This window comes from Ambystoma mexicanum, chromosome 8 (genome assembly GCF_040938575.1).
Source record: "Ambystoma mexicanum isolate Mex_15411 chromosome 8, UKY_AmexF1_1, whole genome shotgun sequence".
In the NCBI taxonomy this organism is placed as follows: domain Eukaryota; kingdom Metazoa; phylum Chordata; class Amphibia; order Caudata; family Ambystomatidae; genus Ambystoma; species Ambystoma mexicanum.
This window is the reverse complement of record NC_090929.1, coordinates 1,686,848,133-1,686,870,961: the sequence shown is the minus strand read 5'-3', so window position 1 is coordinate 1,686,870,961 and position 22,829 is coordinate 1,686,848,133.

Here is a 22,829-nt window from a genome sequence, read left to right as displayed (position 1 = left end):
CTAGCAAGTGGAACCTTCAGCTCTCGCATACACTGATTGTTTTCCTGTCTCTAGTTAGAGGAAGCTTCAGCTCTCTCAGACACAGATTGCGTACGTAGCTCTGGCTAGAGGAATCTTCAGCTCTTTCACACACGATTGCTTACCTAACCCTAGCTAGAGAAAGCTTCAGCTCTCTCATACACTGATTGCTTACCTATCCCAAGCAAGAGGAAGCTTCAGCTCTCTCACACACCAACTGCTTACCTTGCTCTAGCTAGAGGTATCTTCAGCTCTCTCACACACCGATTGCTTACCTTGCTCTGGCTAGAGGTATCTTCAGCTCTCTCACACACCGATTGCTTACCTAGTTCTGGCTTGAGGAAGCTTCAGCTATCTCACACACCGATTGCGCACCTATCTCTACCTAGAAGAAGCTTCAGCTCTCTCACACACCTATTGCTTACCTATCCCTAGCAAGAGGAAGCTTCAGCTCTCTCATACACTGGGCCTCATTACACGGATGGCGGAGAACCATGGCGCTATTAGCGCCATGGTTCATGCCGGTAAAATACCGGCACCGCCTTGGCGGAAAGGGGAATTACCGCCCCATTCCAAGGTTGGCGGGGCGGTAATTCCCCCTTCCACCATTGCCCTTCCCCATTCCCATTTTTGCCCCATAGGGCATAATGGGAATGGGAAGGCGCTAATTACGGTACCGCAAATTGCGGTACCGTAATTAGCTCCGTGGGTCCCTTTGCGGGTTGGTTTTTAACGCCTGCTTTTTGCAGGCCTTAAATCCCCCAACCCGCAAAGGGACCTCGTAGTAAGGCGGTAAGGATTTACCGGTACCGGTATTTTACTGGTACCGGTAAATCCTTACCGCTATCCGTGTAATGAGGCCCACTGATTGCTTACCTATCCCAAGCAAGAGGAAGCTTCAGCTCTCTCACACACCAACTGCTTACCTTGCTCTAGCTAGAGGTATCTTCAGCTCTCTCACACACCGATTGCTTACCTTGCTCTGGCTAGAGGTATCTTCAGCTCTCTCACACACCGATTGCTTACCTAGTTCTGGCTAGAGGAAGCTTCAGCTATCTCACACACCGATTGCGCACCTATCTCTAGCTAGAAGAAGCTTCAGCTCTCTCACACACCTATTGCTTACCTATCCCTAGCAAGAGGAAGCTTCAGCTCCCTCACACACCGATTGCTTACCTAGTTCTGGCTAGAGGAAGCTTCAGCTATCTCACACACCGATTGCGCACCTATCTCTAGCTAGAAGAAGCTTCAGCTCTCTCACACACCTATTGCTTACCTATCCCTAGCAAGAGGAAGCTTCAGCTACCTCACACACCGATTGCTTACCTAGTTCTGGCTAGAGGAAGCTTCAGCTATCTCACACACCGATTGCGCACCTATCTCTAGCTAGAAGAAGCTTCAGCTCTCTCACACACCTATTGCTTACCTATCCCTAGCAAGAGGAAGCTTCAGCTCTCTCACACACTGATTGCTTACCTTACTCTAGCAAGAGGAATACTTAGTTCTCTCACACTCCGATTGCTTACCTAGCTCTAGCTAGAGGAATCTTCAGCTCTCTCACACACCAATTGCTTACCTAGTTCTGGCCAGAGGTAGCTTCAACTCTCTCACACACTGATTGCTTACATTACTCTAGCTAGAGGAATACTCAGCTCTCTCACACTCCGATTGCTTACCTAGTTCTGGCCAGAGGTAGCTTCAACTCTCTCAAACACTGATTGCTTACATTACTCTCGCTAGACGAATACTCAGCTCTCTCACACTCCTATTGCTTACCTGGCTCTAGCTAGGGGAATCTTCAGCTCTCTCACACTCCGATTGCTTACTTAGCTCTAGCTAGAGGAATCTTCAGCTCGCTCACACACCGATTGCTTACCTTACTTTAGCTAGAGGAATACTTAGTTCTCTCACACTCCGATTGCTTACCTAGTTCTGGCCAGAGGAAGCCTCAGCTCTCTCACACACTGATTACTTACCTAGTTGTCAATCAGCAGATCAGCAAAGCATGCCTTGTTTTTGATTTGTCCAGGGATACTTGGCTTTCTGATAGGAGCATGGATATTTCACAGTATGTGTACCCTCAGGGAGAAACAGCCACATTAAATCTATATTAATGTATGCATCTGCAGTTATCTTCCAGATAGCATCATTGCATAATTTCTGTGCTCAGCAGAGCAGAGGTGATCTGCCTATGCAGTCTGTTATTGCAGAAGAAATCAGGCTCTGAGAAATATTCTTGCTTGGATAAAAGCAAAACCATAATGTCTTGGGTGCCCCAAGTTGCTAACTGACATAAAAGGGCTGAAGGGTTTGTCCTTGGAGCAATACCATGAGGCTTTTGTTTCCTTAATTGACAACAGTGCACGTTTTCACCTCATGACCAGGTATACATCATGCTTCTCCAATCTATTTGATTTCAAGCTTAAAATTCTCAGTTTTCATTTCTGAGACAGTTCAGCTGTCTTCATTCTCAAGCAGGTTGTGTGAGGTTGCAGTCAGTTCTGCATCCCCTTCCTTTAGTGCCAATCATTGGGCGGCATCGGGCCCCATCGGGCCCCGTCGGGACAGGCAATTATCATTTCCTCAAACAAGCACCGCTTTCTCCCCGCACCTTCCACTAGTCGTCGATCGGGGACCGTAAGGATTCGAACAGCACGTGCAAAAAGGATGGGCATTTAAACACAGCCTTGTACACAATACAGCCGGGATCTGAAACCTTTGGCTCTCCAGATGTTTTGGACTACAACTCCCATCAGCCCTACCCAGCAAAGTCAATGATGAATTATCATGGGACTCGCAGTCCAAAACAAAAGGAGAACCACAGGTTGCATGCCCCTCCGATAAAGACAAGCAGCCAGGTAACAACTGTTTAGTGGTGAGAGAGAGATTGTGTGTGTGGGGGCGGGGAGAGGGGTGTGTGCGTCGGTCTTAAACCCTCTCCATCACTACCTAGTTATTTCATTTAGGTCTAAATCAAAATTGGAACAATACGGATGGCTTGAAAAATGCAAATTCCTCAGGGACTGCCGTCGCCTGCTACTGTATAACTACTAGCTGTTGTTATGTTATAGTAAAGCACATGTCTAGTGCACAGATGCCAGTGAACAGCTCATTGGAGCTGAAATAGTACCAGATTGAATTCCTACATAACACATAGTATTTGGTAAACTGAGGTGCTTCTGGGAGCTTAATACAAGTCAGGCGATCATCGAAATGGTGGAGCGAAAGAGACAGAGTATTCCCCAACTTCTCTGAAGACTTGACCTCTGATTCCACGCTTTTATTAAGTTTGGTGGCACCAAGAAAGGCAAAGAGGAGAATCACAGGAGCAGGACTGAGCATAGTCGTGAAACTCTTTCCTAAGAGAAGGGGGGCAAAGACCTTGAAAGGCAGGTTGAACTAGGAGCCTAGGGGCGTATCGCCAGGGGTATCCTAGTTAAGGGCGGAACACTAAAGGGCGAAGACAAGCCATTGACCTGGCTCTTTGCCTATGAGCCTAAATGCTGCACCTGTGAGTACCACTGGCTTGGTAATGAGTGTGCTGCCTCGCTCAAACCTGCATTCGCTCCTGCTCCTACTTCTACTCACCTCTCCCTACACGTTCTCCAATCTCACTACAACTTCCTCCTTTCCTATCCCTGTCATGAAACATAGCCTCAAAGCTCCCACTACTACATGCCTCTGTACCTCCTACTTCCAAAAAACAAAGCCGATGAGCAAACCACACCTCCATAAGACCTATCCACCTCACCTCGTTTCCTCTGAGAAACAACTTCTCTACTCTTCCTTACCTCATCAACTGAACATTGCACTCTGAAAGGCTCAGTCTGAAAGCTACCTTCACTGCAGCTCTCCTCACCTAGACTTTCTTGCTATCACTGAAACCTGGATTTCTCCATCAGACACTGCCACCCAGGCGGACCTACAGACCTACACAACTCCAGATGATCCATCTCCCCTCGAATGTCTGGCAGAGGTAGAGGCAGTGAACATCTACGCTCTTCCAGCTTCATCTCTTCACAAATCTCCAATGCCACGTCCTCTCCTACTTCTTTTAAATTCACCATATCTACTAGTGCTCTGCCTTACTCGGTTCACATTGTCTCCATCTATCGCCCTCCTGGTCCCACTGGACCATTATTTGGTGATCCTGGGCAACTCCATACTCTCTTTCCACTAAACATCACCTCATTCTCTTAGGTGACTTTAACCTATCCTTTGCACCCACTTCTCAGAAATCTGAACCTACCTATGCACACAGGGGGGTAACTCTTTTGATCTCGTATTCATCTCCTCGACTCTCTCAGCCACTAATGCTACTGTCACACAATCCCTAACTGATCACTCTCTTGTTTCCACCACCATCTCCTTTCTACGCTCTCACCTTTTCTCACCACTTGCCTCACCTATAACTAAAGGAAATGTAAACCTTCTGTCAAGTCTCCCTTTCTCTATGACCTACAGTTCTCACTCCTTCACATCCAATGTCTCTTTGGCCAACACTGCCTTCACCAGCTTCCAATCTGTACTGTATGACTCATTCTCCCCTCACTTCCCACTGCATACTTTCACCCCTAGGTCTCAGCATACTCAACATTGGGTCACACCATTTATACGCTCTCTCCACACAGACATGCGTTGGCCACTGCACAAATGGAGGCATACCCACTTGCATGAGGACCTGCAACTCTACCTCTCTGCCATGAACTCTCGCAAGTCCTCTCTTGATAGAGCGAAAAAAGGGAAATCTACCTAACCCTCATCAGCTGTCACTCCACCCATCCCCGCAGGCTACAGAGCACTCTAAGCTCACTCCTCACTCCTGCTAAACCTATGATTATCAACTCCACTTTCACAGCCAATGACCTCGCTGAATACTTTGCTGCAAAAAAATCAGAATTAGAGATGCTCTCCCAACCTTCCTCACACTCTATCCCTCTACATTCTATGCTCCCCTTACTCTAGCATCATCCTCTGCCTCCATCTCACACTTTAGTCACAATAGTGTTGAGGAAGTCCTATCTCTATTGATGAAGGCTAACGGCTCTTGGCCCCAGCAGAACCTCATGCTCCTGGACTAGTCAACCCTTTTGCCCCATCAGTGACCTCTAACCTCTCTGAACCCTTCAACCTGTCCTTCGACTCTCCTTGCATTCCCTCTATCTTCAAAACGTCCACAGTCATCCTTCTCCTAATAAAGCAAGCGACGGACCCGAATCTGCCAGCAAACATTTGCCCTGTGACTCTTCTTCTGCATTATTCTGAAGTGTTGGAAAGAGTGTTCAACTATCTTACCAATTCTGTAGACATTCATAACCTTCAAGACCCCCTGCAAGCAGGTTTCTGCTCCTGTTACTCCACAGAAACTGCCCTTATGAATGTGTCAAACGTCACTGCCTCTACTAAGCACTCCAACCTAGCCTCTATCCCAATTCTCCTTGATCTCTCCACTGCATTTGTCATTGTTGATCACTCTGAGCTCCTTAATACTCTCTCTCTTCTTAGGATTCATGATCAAGCCTTTGACTGGACTGAATCCCAACAAGCACCTAGCCGAGTCTCTGTCTCTTGGAACAAAAACACCTATTAACTCACTTCTCTAACTGTTGGTGTTACACAAGGCTCTGTCTTGGATCCTCATCTCTCTACACTCAACACCTCTGCTCTTGGGGCACTAATATCATCATCTGGGTTCTCATATCAACTCTTCATGGACAACACCAAAACATACATTTCCAGCTGTTTCTCTCCTATTAACTATTGGATGGCTTTGCGCTCTCTGGTGTTAAACTTTATCAAAACAGAGGTAGTCTTCTTTCCAGCCAAAAGCTCTTTTGGATCGTTTCCTCTGCCTAGCCAGTTTCCACCTGACACTCCCCCCATTCTTCTTCAGCTAGAAACCTCTGCGTCATCTATGACCCTTCTTACACCTTCTCTACTTTCAGCTCCAAAACTGGAACAGTAGCTCACCTCAACTGCCTAAATATTAAGAAAATCAGGCACCTCCTTCCTTTCAACACCGCCAAGCATCTCTTAACCACTCTTGTTTTCTTTTAACTGGACTACTGTGCCAGCATCCTCTTTGGTCTCCCCAACTATGCTTTCTGTCCTCTCGACAGGATGATTAGGTTTGCTACGATGACTCTCTTTGAACTCCCTCACTTCACACCTACTTCCTCTTACATCACCACATAGATCTACAGTAAGGGACCTCTGTATCTCTCCTCCTCTATCCAACTCTACAAACCTTCTTGTAATGTCTGCTCTGCCTCTTTCACTATCATTGTAGTACTGCACCATCCCAGTGATTCTGTGATTCTCCTGGCTCCCACTCCTTCTCTCTTCTTGCTCCACTTGCATGGAATTCTCTTCTCCCGGACATTCGATATTCAAAAAACACTCCACACTGATTTATTCAAAGCCAAATTGAAAGCCTTCTTCCTCGCTTCCAAGTTATCCTCTTACTCTACCTCTCATCTGCCTGCTAGCTAGCATGTTCCCCTTGCCTCTAAGCTGCTTCTGTCCTTCACTTCCTCTGCCTCCAGTCTAGCACTTAATTGATCATGGCCATGTCCCGAGCACAGCTGGCCGTACCAACTACCTCCAGTTAAAATGTCTAATGTTGATTGTCCTCTATCTATGTATGTCCACCCATGTATTGTCCCCGGTGTCTGTTCCATTTAATTCCCAGGACAACCTGGTCAGAATGTCACTCAAGCTCATCCCATTGTAAGAAGCTCTCTGCTCTCCGTCAAATCTGATATCTTTTCTATTGTGTGTTCTTTTGTGATCAAAAGAGCATTGTTCCTCCTGTATATAAAGAATACAACATTTTTTAAAACGCTTTTTAATATCACCAATCCCTGGACTGCAAGCCTGTGCCAGGAAATGAGGGCACGTGATTCGTATTTTGGATGTAGGGGCAGATGCACTGTGGGGTTTTGCAGATGAGTGAGAGGTATCAAAAGGCGTAACAGATTGCGTAGCTGGATGCCATTAGATTAGAATAATCCATCTTGAACATCATTAATACCAAAATCACCTGGTCTCCTAAGGACAAAGGCCAACAAAGGAAGAATCATATTCAGTATCTTGGGGGGGACCTAGAAATCACATTGCTATTGCCACGGTGGCCATTTGAGGAATCATGGAGAGGCACACATTCACTATGACCTTCATGACCTTTCATGGTAGGCACTGGGGGTGTGCATGGGCCAGATCTCAGGTGACAGCTGGCAAACAAATTCCTATGCAGTGTGTCCTTGCTGATGATCATTCATGCAATCTAGGTATTGCCTGAACCTTCCATGACAGAGTCGGGCACATCCTAATTCGAGGAATACACCTGCTGCTACAATCATAGCACCCCCTTTGGGCTCTCCTCCCTCTCCCAGCCCCATGCCTGAAGAATATAAAGGGCACACATAGACTTAGTAATCAAGGCTGTTAGAGACAGCTACTTTCTGCACCGCTGTGCAGCTTTTGGGCTAGTGTGGGTGGGTTTTTACCCCAGAGAAGATATCCCTGATTACTCTTGCCCAGGAGTTGGTGTATGGGTAAAGGCATGCAGTGGTGATGGAGGGTTGGGAGAGGGTCAGTGGAGAGGGGTGGAACAGGCAGGCTTACCATGAACCGGTCAGGTTGTCCTGCGGCATCAAAGCTTCCAGGGCGGGCTCCTACTGGTTTAGTGCTACCTTGCTACCTGGCATCCTTCTTCCATTACCCGAGCTTTCCTATTCCCTGGCAGTGCTCCCCAGCAGAGAGGCCTTCACAGCGGTGTGTGCAGAGCACTCAATGGGCCTGATTCACAGAAGCTTTTTATAATAGCATTATCCCATAGGAAAGCACTCTGTGAATCACGCCCTAGGTATTCACAGTATGAGCTCGATTATCCAGCCCCGTTAGGGACCCAATGGTATTATCAACAATGCCGTTTAACCGAATGTCGGTTGTCCGAGCGGAATAACAAAGCAAACAGGCCTTATGACCAAGCTCCCTGGCTTGTTTGCTCAGTTATCCGGCTCAAAAACTTTCCTATCTGGCATGTTCTTAACTGGAACTGGTACTATTGTTGGCAATGGAGACGCCGGACAATGGAATGCTTCTAGTAAATACGGTGCCGGATAACAAAGCTCTTACTGTTTTTGTAAATTAATCTACTGAGAAAGCTGTAAGGTTCACAAAGTGGGAGTAAGGTGTTGTGAAGACTCCTAGTCGCAGATGCTTATTTTCAAGGCGTGTTGCGCATGCCCAGTGTGCACACATTGTTCTATGTTGGATGGATTAGCTCCTTCAGTCCTGGTTTCTGCTTTGCATTCTGGGGCTTGTGGTTCTTTATTTAAAATTCTCCCAGGATTCAAATAAAGAAGCAGTAATGGATGCGCGACCCGCACCTGGCGACGGTTCACGCGCCATTCCGATGTAACTTCTTAAGCAATAAAATGCAGCTCCAAATATATATATATATATATATATATACTCCATATTGACTTCAGAGGAAAGACTTGCTGAATGCACACCTCATACTTTTAATGTCATCTTTGAATGTGTGCAGTTGCACTACCTCTGGAAGCAATGATCTACATGTGACACTGATGTCCATTGGCATCCATGATGTGGGGGTAGGTTTAGACTGGTATTTCGGTCAAATTGTAAATAATTGCTCTGTGTATTGAAGGAGATAATGACGATGGCTAAAAGATTTTTAATGTGGGGTGTTGTATTATATTTTCCCCCAATAAAGACACAGAGATAGAAGTGTTTTTTTCTGTGTTATCTCCTAGGCCCAGAATGTTCCTAGACTGGCACTACAGTTCCTGTTTCTCCTCTCAATTCCACAACTCTGCTCTTGCCCACTTAGCAATATGCGTATAGTGGAGGTGCCAGAGAGGGAAAGGTGGGCGGCAGGACCCCATGAGCCCCCTCCCCTTTCTGGTGATCTCCCCACCTTCCTGCTTCCAAGATTAGTTTCAAAACTAGACATACACTGTTACATTGGTGCTGTAGTCCCCTCTGAGCGCCGGACGGAATAAAGGTTTGAACTTGGCTTGGCCCGCACGTGTGTCATTACTTCCGCTGCCAGGCCACCAAGTCCAGGGTTCCTTAAACCTGCTGCCCCATCCTGGAGAGAAGATTGATCACCACACGGAAGGGTACTTTTTAGTTTTGGCTATTGGGTGGCGCTGAAAGCGCTACCTATAAAGCCGAAACTGTTGTCATTAAAATAAGAGCTTTAGCATGAGAGCTTGAAATATGAGGTTTGAAATGCTTTTCAATTCAGGTTGACATATGAGGATGGATATTATGTAGTTTGCCCCATGTGTGCCAGCCATGTAACGACCATCGCCTACTGAGGTCTATAGGGCTTTCCTCCCATTCCTACCTATCTCCTCCCACAACACACCTCTTTTTGCACTCTTTGGCTGATTTCCTACTGTGTGGTGAATTTGTCAGCCATTTTTCATTTCAACATGGCAGCCGCCATGTTTCAATGTTATTAAAAAGTTATTTAACTTGATTGATGCTTTAAAATATATTTACAGCAGCTTTCAAACTATGTTACACATTATACTGTATTTTGTATTTAAAATAACAAGGTACTGTACTACTAACATTTTGGTTTAAAATGGTTTTGAAAATGTCCATTTACTGATTTGTGGTGGCTGCTCTAGTGCTTTGAAATGTAAGCAGTAGCTGTTTGCCTGTCCAGTTTGTTAGTGATGTCACTATTATGTGATTGGCTCTCCAGTGTGTGCTTTTCTCCCACACGGCAGCCATTTTCTTTCACTGAATCCGAGCAGGGCTCTAGTGCTGTAGCGAGTAAGTCGACCCGATCTTTAATGGATGTGTAATCTTTTCTAAAGTTAGTAAAACTAATTCCTAGCTCCCGGCATCAGGCTAAAGTGTTGCTGCAGGAATGCGTACATGGTTTCACAACCCTTTCCAGGGTCTTGGAGTTCAGCTGAATGAGAGGAATTTCAAAATAGAACTCGAAAGGAGAAACGTTATTTAAGGGAAATTAAATAAAAAGCTAGCTGCAGGGACAGTGAGGGAACCTTTCAGCCTATTTACACAAGCTAAATGCATAATGTCTCCACTGGGGAGGTATTTCGTAAGAGCCTAAAATGGGATTGCAAGAATATCCATAATTTCTTTCACCTTGACGGTACATCGGCGCATGAACATTTATCCCGAGCCCCATGTATAGTGAGTGACATATGCGTCTTTGGATCAGGCCATTTAATCAAAGTGCACATGCAGGAATCTGCGTCCTTAGTATGTTTCATGATGGTGGGTATTTATAAGCACTTTTCAGTGGTGCACGATTTCATCATACTTTGCTATTGCAGTGGAAGAGCGTTATAATATGGAGCGCAGTGCTAAATTTGCGGGGGTGTTTGCCAGGGCTTAGCCCTGGCACTTATTGCTGAGCCCTGGCACGTATTGTCTCATACTCAGTTTGATTACGTGGTGTTTCGGCAACTTTATTATTGTAACTGCCAGTCACATAGTAAAAACCTACAGAATCAGAGCCACATGTAAATCATGATTGTGTTTAAAAACCTACTGAAACATGTGTCATGTTAAGGAAAGACGAGTATGTTATTTTATCTATAGGTTGCATGCTATGTTTAAATCATGCATCCGCCATGGTAAGAGCATCCGTCAACCACAATAAGCCAGTGGGGGTTGCAGCTTTAACCCCATATATGTTGACAGCATGGGGAGCAGACCTGGGTGGTGGCATTAGTGGGAGGGCAGCTGCCCATCCTGATGTGTAATAGTCGTGTTAGAAAATATTTGAGCCCCAGCACTTATTTTCTTTTAAAGCACTAATGGAATGAAATAAGATGTCATAAAACAACAGCAGATGGGTGTGTCCAGTATTATATCAGTGACCTTTTTTAGTTTTAGCTTTTAAGTGGCGATATAAGCCAAAACAATTACATTAGAGCACATCTAGAGAATAATTGCACATGAGGAGGCACGCTCAGCTTTTAGGTTTTGTATGATTATTTTACAGCCCATTAACTGCCCGTAGCCATGGGGTTTTAAAGTGCCACATGCACTTCATTAATGAAGTTGCTAATCCCTATGGCGATTCCCACCCACTTTCTGCCTCTCCCGCACCAAAACCCATCCTTCTGGTATCTATTTGAGCTAACCTTATCAGGCCTTAGCATCACACTTTGTGCTCGAATTGCCTGCCGGTGTTTTTTCAAAGCAGCCTTCTAATGACTCCAATGGAGCTGCAAACACGCTACTGGTGTAATAAAAATGTCTTAACCAGGTATGTTTTCAGCCGCTCGATTTATAAGCACGATGTGTGTCCTTCACTGAAGTCCTGTCAAAAACAAACATTGGTGAAGTAAACAGTTTTGACCTGTGTCTAAGTATTAGGCATTTGCCAGATACTTATATTATATCCAGGCACTTGCATCATTTTGCAGCTGCTGCAATCGATGGTCAGGTAATGCCACTTTGGCAATTTTATTTATTTATATTTATTTATTTATTTGAATTTTTATAATGCGCCACATGCCCGCAGGCCTCAGGGCGCACACAGGGCAATGATTGGCAAATGTCTTTTCCATGCCTACACAAAAGCCAGAACTGTTGGCATTGCCAATTCTTGTTTATTACAGTGTTTGCATGCAGGTGTGTGCGTTCCACATTGTATGTAATGTGCGTGTATATGCACCATAGTTTGACTGCCTGTGCAGGTGCCTGTTGTGTGCACGTGCATTTTATGTAGGAAATGCTGGAATATATGGTTGGCAAAGGCATCATGAACATGTTAAATGCCCCTGTTTACTATGGAAGCCCGGGCATCTATGAGATGGTTGCATGCGTTACACATCTGGACTGATTTCTACACTTTATGGCTTGTGTTCCCATTCATCACAAACGCTGTGCTGCAAAATGTTCCATTTCAACTCATCAAGTTCACAAAATACTGAGGTGGAGGGGTGCCCCAATACCCCCCCCCCCCACATTACAGTGGAAATATGAATGCCCCACCACAAAAAATCGCTTTTTGATAAAAACCAATGAATGTTCTTCTTTGAATGCCGTAAACATTGTTTTGAAAATGTACAGGGGCCTCCATTTTCTTGTTTTAGGTTTTTGATCCCACCTCTGCGCCTCTGTATCCAATCATTCGTTACTCTGGGTCACCTGGTGTGTCTTTGTTGTTTCCTGTTCACGTGCCTTGCTTTTGTAGAGATGCACAGCAAGGGAAGACCCTGTCGCATTTGTCAGAAATCATTAACGAATAAATGAAGCAGTGAAATGGCGTAATACATGTTGGCGCCAAAAAGTTACCCAATTGCTGAGGTACTAAAGGCACATAATGATTGGGGTACAGCCGCTTATAAGTGCGCTGAGATGGATAGTGAGGCCAGCCGCGTGGCTAGTGAACTGTGGATATCCCCAAAGCACAGGGCTATGATATAATGTAAGGATCTTACTAGCACTTCGCGCTTAGCCACATGACAATTGTGCCCTAAGCTGTCAGAATTAGTATAAGTACAAATACAGGTGAATAGTTACATTGATATTCAAGAATCAGTATTTAATTCTCTCCGAAGTGAGGGTAGTCACAAAGTGTGATGCTAAGGCTTGATAAAGTGAGCTCCAATAGATCCCAGTAGGATGGGTTTTGGTGCTGGAGGGGCAGGAAGTGGGTGGGAATGACCATAGGGATTAACATGTCTATGGGCAGTTAACATATAACATATACTTTGCCCAGCCACAAATACACGCAGACATATCATCGCAGTCACGCAAACCAAACATAAACACACAAGCAGCCCACCTTCCTTGAAAACACAAATACATATGATCGGTTGCTCTTCGACCCTCTCCTTCTCCATCACCAGATCCCAGACAGACTCCCTTTGCAGTTTCCTCTGCTTCCAGGAGCTGAAATATGCAGCCGACTTTCCAGGAAAGTGCATCCTGGGAAAAGCAAAAGCCAAGTGCCATCTGCTTCCAGGAGCTGAAATATGCAGACGACTTTCCAGGAAAGTGCATCCTGGGAAAAGCAAAAGCCAAGTGCCCTCTGCTTCCAGGAACTGAAATATGCAGCCGACTTTCCAGGAAAGTGCATCCTGGGAGAACAGCACAAGCCTAGTGCCCTCTGCTTCCAGGAGCTGAAATATGGAGCCGACTTTCCAGGAAAGTGCATCCTGGGAGAACAGCACAAGCCTAGTGCCCTCTGCTTCCAGGAACTGAAATATGCAGCCGACTTTCCAGGAAAGTGCATCCTGGGAGAACAGCACAAGCCTAGTGCCCTCTGCTTCCAGGAACTGAAATATGCAAGCGCCTTTCCAGGAAAGTGCATCCTGGGAAAAGCAAAAGCCAAGTGCCCTCTGCTTCCAGGAACTGAAATATGCGGCCGCCTTTCCAAGAAAGTGCATCCTGGGAAAAGCAAAAGCCAAGTGCCCTCTGCTTCCAGGAGCTGAAATATGCGGCCGACTTTCCAGGAAAGTGCATCCTGGGAGAACAGCACAAGCCTAGTGCCCTCTGCTTCCAGGAACTGAAATATGCAGCCGACTTTCCAGGAAAGAGCATCCTGGGAGAACAGCACAAGCCTAGTGCCCTCTGCTTCCAGGAACTGAAATATGCAAGCGCCTTTCCAGGAAAGTGCATCCTGGGAAAAGCAAAAGCCAAGTGCCCTCTGCTTCCAGGAACTGAAATATGCAGCCGACTTTCCAGGAAAGAGCATCCTGGGAGAACAGCACAAGCCTAGTGCCCTCTGCTTCCAGGAACTGAAATATGCAAGCGCCTTTCCAGGAAAGTGCATCCTGGGAAAAGCAAAAGCCAAGTGCCCTCTGCTTCCAGGAACTGAAATATGCAGCCGACTTTCCAAGAAAGTGCATCCTGGGAAAAGCAAAAGCCAAGTGCCCTCTGCTTCCAGGAACTGAAATATGCAAGCACCTTTCCAGGAAAGTGCATCCTGGGAAAAGCAAAAGCCAAGTGCCCTCTGCTTCCAGGAACTGAACTATGCAAGCGCCTTTCCAAGAAAGTGCATCCTGGGAAAAGCAAAAGCCAAGTGCCCTCTGCTTCCAGGAGCTGAAATATGCAGCTGACTTTCCAGGAAAGTGCATCCTGGGAGAACAGCACAAGCCTAGTGCCCTCTGCTTCCAGGAACTGAAATATGCAGCTGACTTTCCAGGAAAGTGCATCCTGGGAAAAGCAAAAGCCAAGTGCCCTCTGCTTCCAGGAACTGAAATATGCAGCCGCCTTTCCAAGAAAGTGCATCCTGGGAAAAGCAAAAGCCAAGTGCCCTCTGCTTCCAGGAGCTGAAATATGCAGCCGACTTTCCAGGAAAGTGCATCCTGGGAGAACAGCACAAGCCTAGTGCCCTCTGCTTCCAGGAACTGAAATATGCAGCCGACTTTCCAGGAAAGTGCATCCTGGGAGAACAGCACAAGCCTAGTGCCCTCTGCTTCCAGGAACTGAACTATGCAAGTGCCTTTCCAAGAAAGTGCATCCTGGGAAAAGCAAAAGCCAAGTGCCCTCTGCTTCTTTTTCTCTGCATTGTCCAAGCCCAGAGCCCACAGACACTCAGGCACATTCCAATGACTTGTTTGCACGGTGACCGAGAGATACACCTGAAGGGCAGTCACCCTTATAGTGGAGGGAGACTGGTACCACCCTGAATTACCAGTAATGTCAGGGCTCCCTGAAGAGGCGATATTATGAACCAACCTGGACAACTTTGAACGCTGGTCTCCACTGTGACAAGAGAACCTGCCACACATTCACTGCAAAGTTGAGAAGAACAGGGAACCACATGAAAAGACTTCAACAGATGATATTGGAACCACTGACTGGGATTTGGCAATGACCATGCGGCTATAGCCAGCCCACATCCTGGAGGCATCCCAGTGGCTTTCCAGGGAACAGCTTAAGAGGGTCTCAAAGCAAGAGGGGAGATGTGTCGCAATGCCCACGCCTCACCCTTAGGGTATATGGGGGGCTGAACATTATGGCCTTCTCACGACAGCCGTTCCTTGATGCAGAGTCCCGGACATGGTGGCACTATTTTAGTAGCTAGCCCTCCACCAGATTGCCAGATGTGGTGCTTGGGGGTAAAAGATCCATGGGCCTTTTAAATAAGGCCTGCAGTCCGAAAACACTTTACGCTCTGATATTAAAAACGAGATTACAATACAAGTAGGAACAACTCTCATTGGCCTAGTGAAGGGAAGAGCGGCCCTGGAGGCACTGCTGTTGGAGGTGCGCCAGCTCTGCTCCCTAGAATGGGGATCTCACCAATGCCTGTAAAGAATCCAGAATGGTGGACCGGCCTTGACTGTGATTGGTCCGGAGAAAGTGGGCGTTCCATGTTAACGAACCAAAAGCGCCTGACAGGAGGAACGCATTGAGCAGCAGCCAGTCACCACTAGCACTCAGAATCACACTCACTTTGTACAATTCCTAGTAGTGCACCCTAACTTCAAAATGTAATGACATTACGGGCAGCGATGTCAGTGGAACTTTAGCGTAATAACGCGTCACTGGTGGTTGCCACAGAGCAGGCGCGCGTGCATCAAACAGGCTGCAACATCTTCATTCAAATGTAGCACCGAAAAGTGTTGAGTGAGGGGCAAGAGGATGGGGCGCAGCTCAAAACACATACATCTAAGTCCAGGAAGGAGGCCTAAAGTGTATCCAGAGTCAGGACCTGATGGTCACAGTCCACTCCATGTCGCGAGCACACGCTCAGGCCAGCGTTCTGCAAGTCACTCATAGCCACAGGGGCTTAAAGTGCCACATGCACTTCATTCATGAAGTTGTCATCGGGATGTTGGCGATTGACAGGGCTTTAAGTGGGCTGGGGCCTACCGGCAGGGTCGAATTGGCATCTCGGCCTTTCGGCCCGTGGCCGGATCGAAATCATCCCTAGGGGGTGGGGGCCAGTTTCTGGCCATGCCTGGCTCGGTTTGGAAGAAATAAAATTGGGGAAAAAAAAGTTTCATCCTTCTTAGGTCGATGAATGAGTACCAACACAGGTTGGGTGATAATGTATGCATATTTGTTCTATAAAAAAGAGCATTAGCGTAAGAGCTATACAAGAACATATCATTTGGCCTTGGACGTCTGCTTGCCTTCACAGTAATTTAGTGTACTTAGGCATAATTCTATTTGATGCCACTTTCTGTTTTGTCAATGGTTGAAAGGTCGTGTTTCATCGCTTCCCGGGATGTCACTTTGTGGTGGGGTCAAATGACATCACTTGTGGTGATGTCATCAGAGGTCAAGGGTCATGAGGCGAGGGGTGGGCCACTTTTTTGAGGCGAGGGGCAGGCTACTTCTTTTTGGGTGACCGGGCCTATTTCTTGTCCCAGTCCAACCCTGCCTACCAGTAGGCTCACATGTCTCATTTTGAGGTGGGGACCTGCCGGGGCCCACTAATCTGCCCTGGCAGCTCCTGCACCGACACTAAAAGGCTTTTTTCTCTAAAGCCTGAATCTCTCGCTTGTGTGCGAAAGCTTCAGGCTTCAGAAAAAAATGCCTTAATGGTGGCTCTGCACCTGCGAGGCATCCCTTCAAGCAAGAGATGCCCGCGGGCCGGTGCCACCATTATGGAGAAAACGTGAGGACGCTGGAAGCAGAGGCCTTGTTTTCTAAATCCTGAAGTTCCCGCGCATTGCAGGAGTTTCAGTCTTCAGGAAACGGCCTCTGCTTCCAGTGGCCTCACCCTTTCAGCCTTAATGGTGACGCTGCCCCTCCCCAACGCCACCATTAAGGCTGAATAGGCGAGGCACTGTCCCCTGCCAGGCAAGCCTTTAGAAAATAAAGGCAGAGATCAGCACCCAGGAGGAGAGGGTGCTAGTCTCTACAAAAGGCTGCCTGGCAGGGGTGCCAGTAGCCCAGTGAGCAGGTGCCATCATTTTTTTGCTGCCACTTAAGGCACCGGCTATTGGTCCTCAGCTTGGCCGTGCCTTTGCCTTAGTCGTAGCTCTGCTTGTTGCCTTTTTGTTGTCTCTGTCTAGCGCTGTGAAATGAGATGACCGCCTCAGGCTGCTAGCCGGGCAAGCCCTGTGTCCGGCTCCTCTTGTCACAGATTCTGCTGGATGAATGCTTGCAGGTGTTCTGCCCACGACCATGCACTGTCCCAGGGTCATTTGCACGCGACCTCCACGTTTCCTTTTAAGCGCTCTTGTGTCCCTGTATGAATTTCCCCAATTTCTGCAAACGGAGTGCAAAAGTGAGGAGTAAAAAGAAGCAAAATCAACTTTAAACGTTGCTTTTTCCCACTCCTTTTATGAAAAAAATGAAAATGCTGCCAGAAAATGATGCTTTGCTGATGGCATTTAGGATGGTTTCCTAAGAAAAGCCCCTGCTTTTAGCTTTAGAAGGTGCTAAATGCAGGCAGATTCCATCGGAATCCATTGGTTTAGCAACAGCATGAACATACATTCTGGCATTGCAAAGGCACTGGGAAGGGAATTCCACTTTATTCCAAGGTGCTTAAACTATTGGCATCATACTGTAATGGGTTATTTATAACAAGCTTAATACCCAAAGGTTTCTAAGTGCGGACCTGGGGATCGAACCTGTGTTGCTCCACAAGCGCGTTGCCGGTGATCTATCCTCCCAAGACTGCAAAGAAGGAACGGAGATGAGCTGTAATACTCACATCATAGGGAAAGTACTGCCATCATTTAGTAGGCATTACCACTGATAGCCCAGGGCTCACACCGTTCTGTCGGAGTTGGCATAACAGTGCACATTATGCTCAGTTACCAAAGCACGTCCTATTACTAGTATGGTGATCTAATGCTGAAGTGCCTGATTCCATCGTGCCCAGTTAGCAAAGCAAGTCCTATTACTACTATAGTGATCTGCTGCTAAAGTGCCTGATTCCATAATGCTCAGTTACCAAAGCAGGTCCTATTACTAGTATGGTGATCTAATGCTGAAGTGCCTGATTCCATCATGCCCAGTTAGCAAAGCAAGTCATATCACTAGTATGGTGATCTAATGCTGAAGTGCCTGATTCCATCATGCCCAGTTACCAAAGCAGGTCCTATTACTAGTATGGTGATCTAATGCTGAAGTGCCTGATTCCATCATGCCCAGTTAGCAAAGCAAGTCCTATTGCTAGTATGGTGAGCTAATGCTGAAGTGCCTGATTCCATAATGGTCAGTTACCAAAGCAGGTCCTATTACTATTATAATGATCTAATGCTGAAGTGCCTGATTCCATCCTGCCCAGTTAGCAAAGCAATTCCTATTACTGTTATGGTGATCTAATGCTGAAGTGCCTGATTCCATCGTGCCCAGTTAGTAAACCAAGTCCTATTACTGTTATGGTGATCTATTGCTTACGTGCCTGATTTGTGCCCAGTTAGCAAAGCAAGTCCTTTTACTATTATGGTGATCTAATGCTGAAGTCCGTCATTCCATCATGCCCAGTTAGCAAAGCAAGTCCTATTACTACTATAGTGATCTGCTGCTAAAGTGCCTGATTCCATAATGCTCAGTTACCAAAGCAGGTCCTATTACTAGTATGGTGATCTAATGCTGAAGTGCCTGATTCCATCGTGCCCAGTTAGCAAAGCAAGTCCTATTACTACTATAGTGATCTGCTGCTAAAGTGCCTGATTCCATAATGCTCAGTTACCAAAGCAGGTCCTATTACTAGTATGGTGATCTAATGCTGAAGTGCCTGATTCCATCATGCCCAGTTAGCAAAGCAAGTCCTATTACTAGTATGGTGATCTAATGCTGAAGTGCCTGATTCCATCATGCTCAGTTACCAAAGCAGGTCCTATTACTAGTATGGTGATCTAATGCTGAAGTGCCTGATTCCATCATGCCCAGTTAGCAAAGCAAGCCCTATTACTATTATGGTGATCTGCTGCTGAAGTGCCTGATTCCATAATGCTCAGTTACCAAAGCAAGTCCTATTACTAGTATGGTGATCTACAGCTGAAGTGCCTGATTCCATAATGTTCAGTTACCAAAGCAGGTCCTATTGCTATTATAATGATCTAATGCTGAAGTGCCTGATTCCATCCTGCCCAGCTAGCAAAGCAATTCCTATTACTGTTATGGTGATCTAATGCTGAAGTGCCTAATTCCATTGTGCCCAGTTAGTAAACCAAGTCCTATTACTGTTATGGTGATCTATTGCTTACGTGCCTGATGTGTGCCCAGTTAGCAAAGCAAGTCCTATTACTATTATGGTGATCTAATGCTGAAGTCCGTCATTCCATCATGCCCAGTTGGTACAGTAAGGCAGGTTTCCATTATGCCAAAGTAGCACAAGAGTGCTAGATTCCGTTGTATCCAACGGAGGAGTGCCAGATTCCATTGTGCCCAGTTAGTACAGTAATGCAGGTAGCGCAGTAGTTCCAGATTCCATTGTGCCCAGTTAGTACAGTAAGGCCGGTAACGGAGGAGTGCCAGATTCCATTGTGCCCAGTCAGTACAGTGAGGCAGGTAACACAGGAGTGCCAGATTCCATTGTGCCCAGTTAGTACAGTAAGGCCGGTAACACAGGCGTGCCAGATTCCATTGTGCCCAGTTAGTACAGTAAGGCAGGTAAGGCAGGAGTGCTAGATTCCATGGTGCCCAGGTAGTACAGTAAAACAGGTAACTCATGAGTGCCAGATTCCATTGTGCCCAGTTAGTAGAGTAAAACAGGAAACGCAGGAGTGCCAGATTCCATTGTGCCCAGTTAGTACAGTAAGGCAGGTAACACAGGAGTGCCAGATTCCATTGCGCCCAGTTAGTACAGTAAGGCCGGTAACACAGGCATGCCAGATTCCATTGTGCCCAGTTAGTACAGTAAGGCAGGTAAGGCAGGAGTGCTAGATTCCATGGTGCCCAGGTAGTACAATAAAACAGGTAACGCATGAGTGCCAGATTCCATTGTGCCCAGTTAGTAGAGTAAAACAGGTAACGCAGGAGTGCCAGATTCCATTGTGCCCAGTTAGTACAGTAAGGCAGGTAACGCAGGCGTGCCAGATTCCATTGTGCCCAGTTAGTACAGTAAGGCAGGTAACGCAGGAGTGCCAGATTCCATTGTGCCCAGTTAGTAGAGTAAAACAGGTAACGCAGGAGTGCCAGATTCCATTGTGCCCAGTTAGTACAGTAAGGCAGGTAACGCATGAGTGCCAGATTCCATTGTGCCCAGTTAGTAGAGTAAAACAGGTAACGCAGGAGTGCCAGATTCCATTGTGCCCAGTTAGTACAGTAAGTCAGGTAACGCAGGCGTGCCAGATTCCATTGTGCCCAGTTAGTACAGTAAGTGAAGTAACGCAGGTGTGCCAGATTCCATTGTGCCCCATTAGTACAGTAAGGCAGGTAAAACAGGAGTGCCAGATTCCATTGTGCCCAGTTAGTACAGTAAGGCAAGTAAGGCAGGAGGCTAGATTTCATTATGCCCAGTTCGTACAGTAAGGCAGGTAACGCAGGCGTGTCAGATTCCATTGTGCCCAGTTAGTACAGTAAGGCAAGTAAGGCAGGAGTGCTAGATTTCATTATGCCCAGTTAGTACAGTAAGGCAGGTAACGCAGGCGTGCCAGATTCCATTGTCCCCAGTTAGTACAGTAAGGCAAGTAAGGCAGGAGTGCTAGATTTCATTATGCCCAGTTAGTACAGTAAGGCAGGTAACGCAGGCGTGCCAGATTCCATTGTCCCCAGTTAGTACAGTAAGGCAAGTAAGGCAGGAGTGCTAGATTTCATTATGCCACTTTAACACAGTAATGCCATGTAGCATTATGCACAGCTCAGCAGAACCCTCCCCCAACCTTCTCAGGGCACTTCATAATGAGTTTGCTCTTTAAGGGAAGAGATACACTGGAGAATTTCCTCACCCTTAGGATCAGAAATATACAGTTTGATAGTCCGGGCAATTCAGATCTCACCCACTTCAATGCCTAATGCACAGAAGGGCACTGTCTGCCCCTTCAGTGCATCAACAGTCAAACTCCTTATCATCATGAGTTTCCACGATTGTGTTTTCCCACTGTTAGGGAGAATTCTCTGTTTAGGCTGAATTTCCTAACCTAGTGAGTACCCCAGCAGCTTTTCTGGATTTTTGGGGTTTATTTTTTCTCCTGCCAAGAGTGAGACTCTTTTACCCTCACTCTTGGGCATGATTTGAGTGTGTTTTTTTGACTCTAGATGTGTTTAATGGGCTATGGGGTCTTTTACTCCATAGGGCTTCATGTGTTTTTGTGATGTGTGTTCCACAGCACCCTTAGTGCAGTAACACAGGGGTGTCATAGTGACCCCCCAGTATAGACTCAATACCCTGGGACTGACTACTGTCTCCCATGGAATGTAAAGTCACCATTGACTTTACTAGTCTTGAATTATGAACAGAACCAGTGCAAACCATCATATTGTGGACGTACTGGCTGGGGCAATTCGATTGCCCTGGGGTCTGTTAGTCGAGGGGGAACGTCTCCGTCCCGCCTGATCAAGTTTTGGCTGGTGGCAGTGGATACTACTTTTTATATTCAACCGCGAATATTTCTCTATGGGATTTTCCCATTGTTCGAGGCTACTATCTTTATTTATTTAATTACGATAGCCTCGAACATACCGCCGGTTTATTTATTTAATATTAATTCTCCGGTTGGTATTTCTTGCCAAAATTCGGTTCTAAAATGGCGTTTATGTTCTCTTCTGTGACTCCAACCCAAGTCGAGCCCTTTGTTCCACTTTTTGGCGGGCTTCTCCACAGAAGCCCTCCAAAGTGGTGCCACTCTGTCTGGGGTACTTAGGAGGGGTGGAGGGGGATTTAGGCACCCTGGACTGAGTTGCCTAGGCAACTCAAGTCGCACTCCGTCCTGATTGGCCCAAGTGGTGAGACGGCCGGCTCACCACTTAGCATGTTTGAGTGACAGCTAGGCTGAGTGAATGGGGGTTTTCTGCATAATAGCCGGGCTTTGGGGACTGGAACTTCAGAAGTCGCCACAGGACCTAAGAATCCGACGAGGGAGAAGCTGAGCCGGCCTGCCACGACAACATCAACGGTGGAGCCCTGCTGGACCGTCTCACCACTTTTCCCAATGACCGAGGAGATCTCCCGCCGGAGAGTCTTCTTCCTTTGACTGGTGGGGATAACCAGTTTCACCATCTTTTCGCCTTCCTGACGCATCTCATGGCCGCCTTGCCTGTGCCAAGCACCCCGGCAACCGGAATACCACGTTTTACCACGACCGCGAAATAAAGGGTAATACCTTTAACCGGAAGACTCTGCGGCTGGTTTCTTCCCTGGCAGTGCAATGACCTTCATATTTCCTCCAAGTCGAGATCCTCTCTTCCCCTGGATGACGCCGAGACTTGCACCCGCTGCCAGGAACAACTGCCACCGCTGGAGGATCCTTCCCACTTAAGGTACCGTGTCCCGCCTGGTTTCCCTTGCCACCGACTGTATGGGGTAGATTTAGCCCCCGGCTTTCGAACCTGGGTTAGCCTGGGACACCCTGGCTAAACTTTTCTGAGCCTCTCTAAACTCTTTTCGAACTCTCTGCAAGACTTTCTAAGCCTAGTGTAACTGTGTGATCTTGGGCACATTTGTGCTCTGCTCTCTCTAAGAGGGGGCCCAGCCTATGTACTTTGGCTCACAAGTGACTTTTGCTCTTCTGCCTTGCTAATAGTGTTCCTAAATCTTAGAGTGGTGTACCTTTCCATATTCTGTCTTTTTCCCTCCCTTCTTCATAAACTTATTGGAGTGCCATCTATAGTTACGCGCTCACCTCTGTATGAAAATAAGTGGTGTTAACTAAGACTTATCTGATTAGGAATAAGGGTTTATATTATAATAGTAACTTACA